The sequence below is a fragment of the Schistocerca americana genome, chromosome 7 (assembly GCF_021461395.2).
Source record: "Schistocerca americana isolate TAMUIC-IGC-003095 chromosome 7, iqSchAmer2.1, whole genome shotgun sequence".
Lineage (NCBI taxonomy): Eukaryota > Metazoa > Arthropoda > Insecta > Orthoptera > Acrididae > Schistocerca > Schistocerca americana.
This window is the reverse complement of record NC_060125.1, coordinates 494,941,922-494,954,647: the sequence shown is the minus strand read 5'-3', so window position 1 is coordinate 494,954,647 and position 12,726 is coordinate 494,941,922.

Sequence of the window (12,726 nt, the reverse complement as noted above, 5' to 3'; positions counted from 1 at the left end):
TGAAGAGTCAAAGAAACAATAACTGTGTAAGACACACACAGGTTACACTGACTCTACGAAAATAGATCATAAGGACTATATCTATAGCGACTTTGGCACACAGTTCAAGTTTTTCCTGCTAGTATAGCACCACAGTCGTGGCGCTACATTTGTGGTGGCGGGATATTAAAATATCCATAATGACAGCATATACAAAAATGGGCAGTAAAAAGGAAAATCAATGTTTACAGATTATTTTAAACTCAAAACAATATGGGAAATTAGAAAAAAACAAGATGCTGGACGAAAATTTAAAAACTGCTGGGAAAAAGATGTTCATTCTTTTCGTGAATGTCAATGATATTTAAATACCTCTGAATGGAATCAAGATAATATAGTTATTATGATATGTAAAACGGTGTCACGTTAGGTTCTTTCCATTATATTTGTGTACACATATGTTCCTCTGGCGTAATATTGAAATGAGGCGTAAAAATGGCGGCAGGTTGCTTTATTTCCATGAAAGCTGCAGATATTTTAATAATACACATGTCTTTGAACTGTATGTGCAAGCACACGAACGCACACACTCACACACACACACACACACACACACACACACACACACACACACACACATACACACACACCTCTGTATTTCATATGTCAAACATTTTTTTTCCTTACAAGTGTAATCTGCCTCATAGAGCGTAATTATTCTCTCTCTCTCTCTCTCTCTCTCTCTCTCTCTCTCTCTCTATCTCTCTCTCTCATCACATTGGTCTTCTTTCGGTTTACTCTCAGTCCACATTCTGTACCCATTAGAGTGCTCATTCTGTTCAACAGGCTTCACCTTAAATATTAGTCCTGCACATGACTCTTTCTTTTATTTCCGTTATTTCTTCTTCGATACCCTAGGGGCCGAGGCCTATGTCCCTGCATAACAACCTTTTCAATAGGAGCACTTCGTTCTTGGTCTTACACTGTTATTGTTCCCTCTAGCGTGTTGTGTCAATCATATACTACCGCCTTTCCCTAAGCCCTACCCCACCTTCTCTAAGAATTTAGAACATCGTGCACCATTTTACAATGTCGACCGTTTTTCCACATCGGCATATCCGATATACAGGTCACGATTTTCTCTTCAGTCTTTCTTCCATTATTAACGGCAATGTGGGGACAGCCTCCCTGGTGGCTCAATGTTTCGGGTGAAGTCAAACTGATCGTCATCTAACAGATATGCAATTTTATTTTCCTTTCTTATGTATGTTGTTCGTATCAACAACTTGTGTGCATAAGTTTTGATCTGACTGGGGGAAAATTCTCGCACTTGTAAAGTCTTGCTACCTTCAGAGTTGTGTAGATGATGTTTCACCCGAAAGTCTGGCGGCGTGTCACCAGTCTCATACATTCTACATCCGGACGTGAATGGTCAATTTGCTGCCACTTACCCCAGTGGTTTTAGAAATTCCGATGGGATATTATCTTTCCCTTTCACATTATATTAAGTCCTCCGAAACTCCTCTAAATTCTCAGTCTAACACTGCATCCCCTATCCCATCCCTTTCGACTCTTGTTTCTTCTTGCAGCGTGTCATCAGACGAGACCTCCCCCTCATAGAGGCATTCAAGAAACCCGCTCTCTGATCTGCATTTAATAGTGGACTTCCCATTGCACTCTTAGTGTTACTACCCTTGTTTTTAATTTCACTGAAACGTTTTTTGACTTTTCTATATGCTGAGTCAGTGCCTGCGAAATCACTCCTTTTTCGATTTCTTCACGTTTTTCGTGCAGTCATTTCGCCTTAACTTCCCTGTGCTTCTGTTTATTTAATTTCTATGCACTGAAAACGTATAATGACTGGTTGTATCATTTTAACAATTTTCTGTGATTGTTTTGGAAGTGGGAGAGGATAGTGGGGCATAAAGCATAATTGAGCTAGTTCTAGCCGGCTGCTGTGCCCAAGCGGTTGTAGGCGCTTCAGTCTCGAAACGCGCTGCTGCTACGGTCGCATGTTCAAATCCTGCCTCGGGCATGGATGTGTGTGACGTTCTTAGGTTAGTTAGGTTTAAATAGTTCTAAGTTCTAGGGGACTGATGACCTCAGATGTTAAGTCCCATAGTGTTAGGAGCCATTTTTTGAGCTATTTCTGCCATCTTGGATATTTTTACTGGCTGGAGACAAGAGAGGGGAGGGAGTGAGAATGGGCATGTAATTTGATGGATCTGTAAGGAGGAGTACCTGCACTTACAGTTTTCAAGGTCATTTAAATGAAAAAAAAATCGACAAAAGAGCTGGTAGTCATATTACTTCACCATGAGGAGCTGATAATTTCTTGTTTATTACTCATTTATTAGTAGTGAAGCCGTGATATGTAGGATAAAATAAAAATATCCTCAACAAGTGGCTACAGTTTACTAAAGAAATTGTTTGTCACACTTGGTGAAATGCTATGAGTGCAGTCACATATTTATTTCATTTCTATTCTGCACGCCGCTCAGCATTTCATTTATAAATGCATTATTTGGAGAAAATTAAGAATCTGTTCGCTCAAGGTGGTTCAGGAGAATTAGTTCACCTCTACTGATTCATTGCTTGAAATATTAATAATCCAGAAACGCTGTTAATGAGGTTACAGATTTAAATATGACTCTACAATTCAGTGACAGCCGAAAATCTTCTGCAAATGTTTCAAATGGCTCTGAGCACTATGGGACTTAACTTCTGAGGTCATCAGTCCCTTAGAAGTTAGAACTACTTAAACCTAACTAACCCAAGGACAGCACACACATCTATGCCCGAGGCAGGATTCGAACCTGCGATCGTAGCGGTCGCGCGATTCCAGACTGTAGCGCCTAGAGCCGCTCGGCCACTCCGGCCGGCAATCTTCTGCAGAGAACTTCTCTGCCTACGGATGCTTTAACCAGCCACCCTATTCTGCCATTACAGTTTTAGAACCGTTCAAGTGTACAATAAGTAAGTCGGAAAAATGCAGATACTACAATATTAGTTGCAGACGACTGTAATCTACCGAGCATAGATCGGGGCGCCTGTGGATTCGTTACAGGTGGATCGGACACGCGTTCTTGTGAAGTGCTTTTGAACAAGTTTTCCGAAGATGGTGTCCAGCTGCTAGTACGACGGCTCACACACGGTGGAATTATATTAGGCATCGTAGCCTCATCCAGGCTTCACCAAATCGACGGTGTCAGTATCGACACAAGAATTATTGACAAAAACTTCATCACAACGACGATGGTACTTAAGTTAGTGGATAAAACAACAACGCTAGGATAAAATTTTTGCTAGTAAGTAAGCAGCTGTTAACTTTACACTACGAGAATAAATGGACAACATTTAGTTCCAGTATGTTGGTCGCAGAGGAATGATGGGTGAAGTTTAAGTGGATTGTAAATCACTCTGTTGGGAATTATGTGTCGACTAAGTGGATTCAAGACAGAAAGCACAAAACTGGGAAATTTCTAAGGATGCTGAGGCTATGGCACTCTCGGTTCAAAAATGAACGCGAAAATAACATCATGCAAAATCAGTAGAAATTTTTGTATCAGTAAAACGATCAATGCGCAACGCGTACAATAAATAACACTGCCACATTTTATCAAAAGATCGTGCCAATAACACGAGAGAACTCTGGTCCTACGTGTTACGGCTCACGTTGGTGCCGTTTGTAGGTTGGCATCGTGTAATAGGGATAGTGGCGTCTCGTTTTCTTCTTGTTTTCACCGACGCCGCTACGTTTGGTAGCGTTGTCTGTCTGTGAGTGGTAGCAGCAGCGGTTATCGATATCTACTACCGTGGTACTATCTTTGGAAGGACGGCAAGTGTTTTCTGGGTTGGAGTGTGTCAGGGAGTTCGGTTGGGACGGAACAGCAATGAGGTCCTGCAGCAAGAGGACAAGCCGGGACCGCCAGATCGAGGGGCTGTAGTTCCGAGGGCCGCAACCTCGTTATCCACCAGACCCAGGACGTTTGAGCTGAGTGAACATTAACCCAGTAGTGAAACCTCCACTATTTTGAGTTCATGCCATTTGTTCGCGCGTTGCTGCTCGCAGGATCACTGAGACGAAGAGCAATGAGTGGAGTGTTCGGACTTGGCGAAGTTACTTAGGCGTCCTCCACTTTTTATTATTATTCATTGAATTCCTTGTGCTTGTCAGTGAAGTTCAACCAGCGGTATTTTTCTGCCCAGTGGCCACTAGCGCCGCAGTAACCTGCCCTGGAGGTTAGTGTATTTTCGCAGTAGTGTACCTTTCCTCGCCTTGCCGCTGCTCTCCGGTAAGGCGTGTAGTTCGACAGCCTCCTTGTTTGTGGTCCAGATACGCTGTTTCTTTTGGACTGCTTTGGTTGTAGTGGTTCCTTCTGCTTCTGGATGTTCTAAACACCGGATTCTGAAGACGCAGTGCTGTCCGCCAGTTCCGCCTTGCCTGGGTTATTCCATCATTGTATTGGTTATCAGACGTTAGGTAGGTTTTAGAAGAGTGTTGGTCCACGTTTAAACTGTCACTAGTTTTAGTTGCCGTCCGGTTAAGTGAATACAACTCTTGACTGCCTGTCTCATCGGTTACGAAGTTGAGCGACTTCCTCAGGGTAATCCTTGGAGTACTGTTTGCGGCCCACTTCTCTCTTGGTTTGATCAGATGGTGATGATTGTTTTTTTTTTTTAATATTTTAATTTTGAGTTATTTCTATTGAGGCCTTCAGCCGACAAGTAATATGAATTTCTTGTCAATAAGGCCTTCAGCCGTGAATGCAATTTGTCTTAAGAAATTTTAATTAGATATTGTTTATTAATAGTGAAATTTTGACGACTGTTTTTTTTTAAAGATATTTTAGTATCTCTTGGAGACGTTTAGTGTTTTTAGGAATTTGCTATTCAGGCCTTCAGCCGTCAAATTGTTTTTTGACTTATTACTATTGAGGCCTTCAGCTGAGAAATAATTTGAATTTCTGGTCAATAAAGCCTTCAGCCATGAATGCAATTTGTCTTAAGATTTTTAATTAGTTATTCTCTCTTAATAGTGAAATTTTGATGATTGTCTTTTTAAAAAAATATTTTACTATCTCTTGGAGAAGTTTAACTGTTCTTAAGATTTTGCTATCCAGGCCTTCCGCCGTCAAATAGTTTTTCTGAGTTATTACTATTGGGGCCTCCAGCCGACAAATAATTCGAATTTCTGGTCACTCAGGCCTTCAGCCGTGAGTGCAGATTGCTTAAAACTTTTATTAGACATCGTGTCTTAACAGTCAAATTTGATAATTGTTCCTTATTGTCAACCTTATTGAAACTGGTTCCAAATAAAATGTAGGTCCACACCGAATCCTGCCTTTTCCTAAATGTTATGGTTAAGGGGATATAAAGCTTCTACCCAGTCACTCGTTGCCCGGTCTTGTGTGGTAATACAAGACAGCAAAACGAAAACCGAAGTTTTAAATTTCGCCTTTAAGAGATGATTCACACAGGAGGATCGTACAAAGGTGTCCAACTTTGAACTTAACAGCATATTTAATGTTCTACAATGTACATTAAGGACATAAAATCAAATGCTTGAAAATGGCATAAAAGGACGAAACCTGGGTTGTACTCAAGTAAACAATAATACTGTCAGATGGCGGAGTGTTCCTTTACAATAAAAAAAACACCATCGTTTGACTGTCGTTAACATCTCCCGTATGGAGGACACAGTATTAGGAAGTCCAGGAGTAGAGGAACAACTGAAAAAGTTGGAAAGAGATAAATCGCCAGGACCGGGTACATTTCGGTTTTACAGAAGTATGGTACGTCAATGACGCTCCCGCCTAGCGCCAAGTTTCAAGGGATCGGAAAAAAGTGGGGCAACTTTTGCATACACAAGTGGCAAATAAAAGTTTTCTTTCAAGGGCGTTGTTGCAGCATATAAACGAAGAAGCGCCTCTTAGACGCGGAGCGTAAGCATCGTGTGTAGGCAAGGGATTACTCTTACCTGGCGCCAGCTCATTCAGGAAGTGAAATCCAAGCTCCGAAATCTGTTACGCAACCTCTTTCCCCTGCTGAACCCGACCCATGCTTCCTCCACGTCTCTTTGTCACACTGTACAAAGCGTATCTCTGCCCTGTCATTGAGCTCAACGCCGTCTTCTGGGAGAAGACAACCAGAGAACTAATAAAGAAACTCCAACCTCTGCAGATTTTCGCCCTCCGCCTGGCTCTGTGCTGCATCTACCAAGAGACTTCCCATCCGCACCACTCCACGATATCGCGGGAGTTTCTTGCCAGAAAGACGAGGAACATGAAGACGAAAAATTCAGCGCAGCATCACGGCAAAATGACCACGTCTCCTCGCTGCGTAAACAGTTTTGCAGCCGAAAGCAAACGTCTGGAAAAACCAGAGGACAATCCAAATCAGAAGACCACATTCGTCGCGTGCATGGGAGGCAGGAAATTCGTGTTGTGAACTTCACCACCTTTGAGGGCCAACATAGTCCGGGCAGTTCCAGCCGCGGCAGGGTCGAATATGGTATTCTTGTCTTCCACACGTAATGGCCAGCCGCTGTGGCCGAGCGGTTCTAGGCACTAGTCCGGAAGGACGCTGCTGCTACGGTCACAGGTTCGAATCCTGCCTCGGGCATGGGTGTGTGTGATGCCCTTACATTAGTTAGGTTTAAGTAGTTCTAAGTGTAGGGGACTGATGATCTCAGATGTTAAGTCCCAAAGTGATTAGAGCCATTGTGAACCACGTATAAGGGGTCAATGCGGATACATTAACTGTCGCGACATCGATACCAAATACAAAAGGAGCAACATGCTGTTATTCTTTTCTCGTCTACCGAAAGACAAACGGTGGTAGATACCCATCGAAGAATGTGTATGGGACAGCATATCTGTCGAATACAACCGTTGTGGAATGGTACGCCATACTCCGCAATGCTGTGCAAGAAGCCAGTCGATCTCGGAGGAAAGCCCTATAGTCCTGATCTCTCCCCATGCGATTATCATGCCTTCGGTCACTTGCGAAGTGCCCTGAAGGGTGACGATTCCTGTCGAACGAGGACGTGCAGCAGGAAGTTAAGGACTTGTCGCAGCCGCGCAGGTTGTGCCGAGGGGTCTGAGGGGCTGCAGTCTTGGACGGTGCGGCTGGTCCTCCCTCAGCCATGGGTGTGTGTGTTTGTCCTTAGGATATTGTAGGTTAAGTAGTGTGTAAGCTTAGGGACTGATAACCTTAGCAGTAAAATCGCATAAGATTTCACACACATGTGAACAATTTTGACTTCTCGCAGCAGAACACGTTGTTTTACCTAACTGGTATCGTCAACCTGGTGCGTCGGTGAATTGACTTCCTCGTTGCTCACGCGATTTTTGCTGATTGGCATACCCATTCTGGACTGTAAGACCTTCGAAAGGAAACTTCCTCTCATCTATTTGTATTCGTCAAGTTGATTTTAAGTATTCTTCCCTTGCTTACCCCTTACAGTAGGGGTAAGAGATTGGTTGGTTGGTTGGTTTGGGAAAAGAGACCAGACAGCGTGGTCATCGGTCTCATCGGATTAGGGAAGGATGGGGAAGAAAGTCGGCCGTGCCCTTTCAGATGAACCATCCCGACATTTGCCTGGAGTGATTTAGGGAAATCACGGAAAACCTAAATCAGAATGGCCGGACGCGGGATTGAACCGTCGTCCTCCCGAATGCGAGTCCAGTGTCTAACCACTGCACCACCTCGCTCGGTAGGGGTAAGAGAAAGCAGCCGCTAAATTACTGACCAATGTCATTAACATAGGTTCACTGCAGAAATCTTGAACACAGTCTCAGTTCGAAGATACTAAATTTCCTTGAGACGGAAGAGCTTCTGCCCACAGAAAAAAATGTTCAAATGTGTGTGAAATCTTATGGGACTTAATTGCTAAGGTCATCAGTCCCTAAGCTTACACACTACTTAACCTAAATTATCCTAAGGAGAAATACACACACCCACGTCCGAGGGAGGATTCGAACCTCCGCCGGGACCTGCCGCACAGTCCATGACTTCTGCTTCTTAAGATCATCACTGATTCTGAGCACTGGCGCCATTGAGTTTTTAGACTTCTGTCTGTCGCCACTGGCTCAGGTTTAGTATCGACTATACCTCTTGCGGGCCCAATGCCAGTATCTATGAGGAAGCGTTGATGTCTGTAGATTGTGTCCTCAGAGGGTGTTGGGGGATTGATTTGGGGGGAAGAGACCAAACAGCGAGGTCATCGGTCCCATCAAATTAGGGAAGAATTGGGAAGGAAGTCGGCACTGCCCTGTCGAAGGAACCATCCCGGCATTTGCCTGTGTCCTTAGAAGGTCTTTGCTTGGCGATTTATACACGAATTCGCTGGCCCCAGAGGGGACTGGCGGTAGCGTCGAGACAAGAGGTGGTCACGAGGTCAGAGCGGCCAAAACCACGAGCTGCGCAAGGAGGGCCTGCGCACTTGAAGATACGGGTGTAGGCCTACTTCACGGGGGTCAGTGTCCACTACAAGCAGCAGGCCGACATCCCATCGGCTGGTTGGCAACATTCGTGTCGGACGACCACTCGTGGCCTGGCTGCCCTCTTTCATCGGCACCACTCAGTAACCGCTGCGACGCACCGTGAATCTATGGAACTGCATGCTTACAAAGGGGAGTAACATTCTGTAATTCTCGTTGACATTTGTTTGTTTTTCTACCCGTCCTCCTTATTATTTTCTGTTTTATACCCGACCCTCAGAGCTTTACTCGGTCGGCTCTGTGGTCGTAAATACGGGCAGTAGTATTGTACTAAAACACTAGCTTTCGTTTGAAAATTTGTCCCGCTACTATATTGCCTTTTCTTTCTGGTCTGTACCCGATCATTAATGTTCTAATTATTCAGCTCTTGGTCGTAAATACAGCCGGAGCAATTGCACTAAGGAACGGGTTGCCGTTAAACAAAAGAGGAACCTTGTGGTTAGATTAAGCTCTTACCCAGTTAAATTCTTTGATTGTTTTTGCATTTCACAGTCATTAGTTATAATCTGAACAACCCGTTGTACTAAGCTGTTCGTTTCTGTGTTTGAAAGACCGGGTCATTAGTGGTGTATTTGAGCTGGATCTTGTGGTTTCGCCTAGTGAGTTCTCTTGTAGTAAGTGTTCGCAAGTAATGTTGTAAGTCGTTCCTTCATATCGGTCTTAATAACTGACAATAGATTTAACTTTGAAAATATTAAAAGCCAACTGTCACCTGGGATTTAATGAAAATAAAATTGTCAGAAGGGTCGCGTTGGGATGCAGTCGCACCTTGGTTGCCGATTGGAATAAAGATTTTGGTTGCTTTGAAGTAAGCCTTACCATTGTCATTTTGTTTGCTAATCTGTCTAACCTTTAAGCAAAGGTGCGGATCTTTGCCCTGAACCTTTCAACATACAGGAGGCAGATTAAAAATTAAGTCATCTGTTTTGAGTAATTGAATCACTGTTGTCATCAATGGTGCTTATATAGTTTTCATGTGTTGTAGAAGGTCATTTATTAAAATACACTGTGTCCAGCGCGGTAGTAAATACCGGTCTTTCACCTGATAACGGTGGAGGTTCGAGTCCTCCCTCGGGCATGGGTGTGTGTGTTTGTCCTTAGGATAATTTAGGTTAATTAGTGTGTAGCTTAGGGACTGATGACCTTAGCAGTTAAGTCCCATGAGATTTCACACACATTTGAACCTGATAATGTATGAGCTGCATGTCCGCCCGTCTAGAAATCATTGAAATATTGTTTGCTCATTTGCAATACAGCACTTCAGATATATTTTGCAAAGCTTACTATCCTATTCAGTTTAAGGTTTAAGGTGAAAAGAATTTTGCAGATTTGTTCATTTTGTTAAAGATAATTTTCTGTATAACACAGTTTATATATTTTTAAATGAACAGGTTGTGTAAAAAGAAAGTTATATTGGTGTGACTTCCCTTTCACGTTTTCCTTAATCCAGTAAGTACCAGGTATAAGATTTAGAAAGCACAAGAAATCCAGCAATCTAGCGAACCATGGTAACCGCAACAGGTATATTCCATGTTCCTGGATTTCCGGAATGCGTCTGATGTGATACCTCAAGGCAAACTGTTAACGAATGTACGAGCATACCGAATAAGTTTCCAGACATGTGATTAGCTCCAAGACTTTATAAGAACCCAGTACGGTGCCCTCGTCGGAGAGAGTTCGTGGTTCGTCAGAGAGCCCCATGGCCACTGTTATTCTGTATGTACATAAATGATATGATGGACAGGTGGGAAACAGTCAGCGGCTGTTTGTTAAAGAGGCTGTGGTGTACAGAAGGCATCGTCGTTGACTGACTGTAGGACGATACAGTTTGGCTTACACTAAAATTTCTATTTTTTGGGATGAATGATAGCTTTCTCTAAATGTAGAAAAGTGAAAATTAATGCAGGTCAGTAGAAAAAAGAATCCTACAATATTAAGAGACAGCATTATTGGCGTGCTACTTTACACAGTCATGTCGACTAAATATCTAGGCGTAACGTGGCGAACCGATATGAAATGGAAAGTGATGGCAAATGGTCGACTCAGGTTAATTGGGATAATTTTAGAAAAATGTGGTTAATGTGTAAAGGAGACCAAGTGTGAAACACCAGTGTGACCCATTTTCGAATGCAGCTCGAGTGTTCCGGATCCGAACCAGGTAGGATTAAATGAAGACATTGAAGGAATTCAGTGGCAGGCTGCTTGATTTGTTGTCAGAAGGTTCGAACAACACGAGATATTCAGGAAATGCTGCAAGGGCTCAAGTGTCCCTGGACAATGGAAGACGTTCTTTTCGCTGAACACAACTGAGAAAATTTAGAGAAGTGACATTTTAAGCTGACGGCAGAACGATTCTACTGCAGCCAATGTACATTTGGCGTAAAGACCACGAAGAGAAGAAGAGTCAGAGTTCGTACAGAGGCGTATTGACAGTCATTTCTCCCTCACTATGTTTGCGAGTGGAACAGGAATGGAACTGAAACTTCCTGGCCGATTAATACTGAGAGCCGAACCGAGTCTACAACTCTGGACCTTTACCTTTCGGGGGCAGGTTCAGGAAGGGAATTAACCGCTAGTGGCGCAGGGTACCCTCCCCCACGCGACTTACAGTGGCTTCAGGGGTATGCAGATGTACAGGTAGACAGCCGTAAGTGTCCATTCAGAAAGAGAAATCATATTGTAAGAGAAGAGTTATGAAACTTTCTGGAAGATAAGAACTTTGCGCCGGACGGAGACAAGAACTCAGGACCTTGCCTTTTTGATTTTTGAATCATTTTGTTCGTTATTGTTGGTTGCATTTGTTCGGGGCGGACGTTCCATGAAACCTGCCCAAGTTTCTCGTTGATCCATTCACTCAGTTTTTTATTACAGAGGGTAGTTAGCCCTCTGACCGAACACGCTGAGCTGTCGTGGAGGGCAAAAAACGCTCTGACGGTAAACGCTGAGGTACCGCGCTAGCGTCCGTCTGAATTACCCAAGCAACGCTCACGATCCCTCCTTATAGTTTTACTTGCGTCAGTTCTAATCTGCCAGGAAGTTTAATAACAGTGCAAACTCCACTGCAGAGTGAAAATCTGAGTAAAGAAGTGTTCTTGAGAAGGTTATATAAGTGTCCTCAACGTCATTATACTTTGCTCCCTTGTCGTTTGTTGAGTTTTGTGTCAGTTATAAATGTCAGCCATATCGTTTTCTGTACAACAAGAACAACGGGCAGAAAGTCTTGTAAATCTAAGATCGTAAGAAGCAATGTTGTGATCAGAAAATGTCGGTGTAGCAAATAAAGCAAAAGTTGCGAAGGACGGAAACCTACCTTTGCACAATTCTGTTATTCCATAGTATGCGGAAATAGGCGGCAGGAAACGAACGATTGTTGGTTTATGACGTTCTGTATGTTTCTCTGGCAACAATGAATATTACACTGTATAGTACGCTAGAGAAATTAAATGGAGTGGTACTTTCAAGAAGCAGAAAGTAGGGAGAAAGAAATTAATAGCGCTTGAGCAACACAACAGAGGGAAACGAACATCAGCCTAAATTACGAACAACGGTTCACAAGAAGGCGTATTCGGCGTGAAAAAGTGCTTATTCGGGACACTGACGAAGCGGAGGAAGCTAACCAGCGCCTCCGAAGCGTGAAGCTGGGCAATATTACATCCTCGGCTACGCTCTGCAGCAGCTGAGTAAAGAAGAAAATCAGAACAAACGATGTCATCATCATCCAGTGGCGACCCCCGGCCACTGTTGCCTAAAGTCACTTCCAGGATGAGGGTGTTGGGACAGGCTCTCATAAATAATAAATACCCATCCCTCCCCCCCCCCCCCCCCCCAACACACACATCGAACATTCACCCTCGAATGTTGTGAGATTCTCTGTCACTCCCTCTGAACTGTACTGTAACGAAGTGAGTACGTGATAACGAATGCCTTTGTCTCCCTTAGAAGTTTTCGCGGTGAGGTCCACTATTGTGCCTGGTGTGGCATCCAGCATGTTCTCAGTCTCCAGTAGTTACAGGCCTCCATCTCAGCTTGGTACCACATTCACCTTGGAGTCATCTCAGCACTGGGCCACATGCTGGGTGACTATCTTCGACTGGCGACGACCTCCTCAGCTCACTCACGCTTTGTGCTCCAAAGTACTGATGGTCATTGGCGTGTACGGCGCGAAACGTCTAAGCTGCAACTATCATCGAAAGGGTCCAGTCCAGAGGAGGCAACGCTATTGTCTGGAATATGTTTCCGTGAT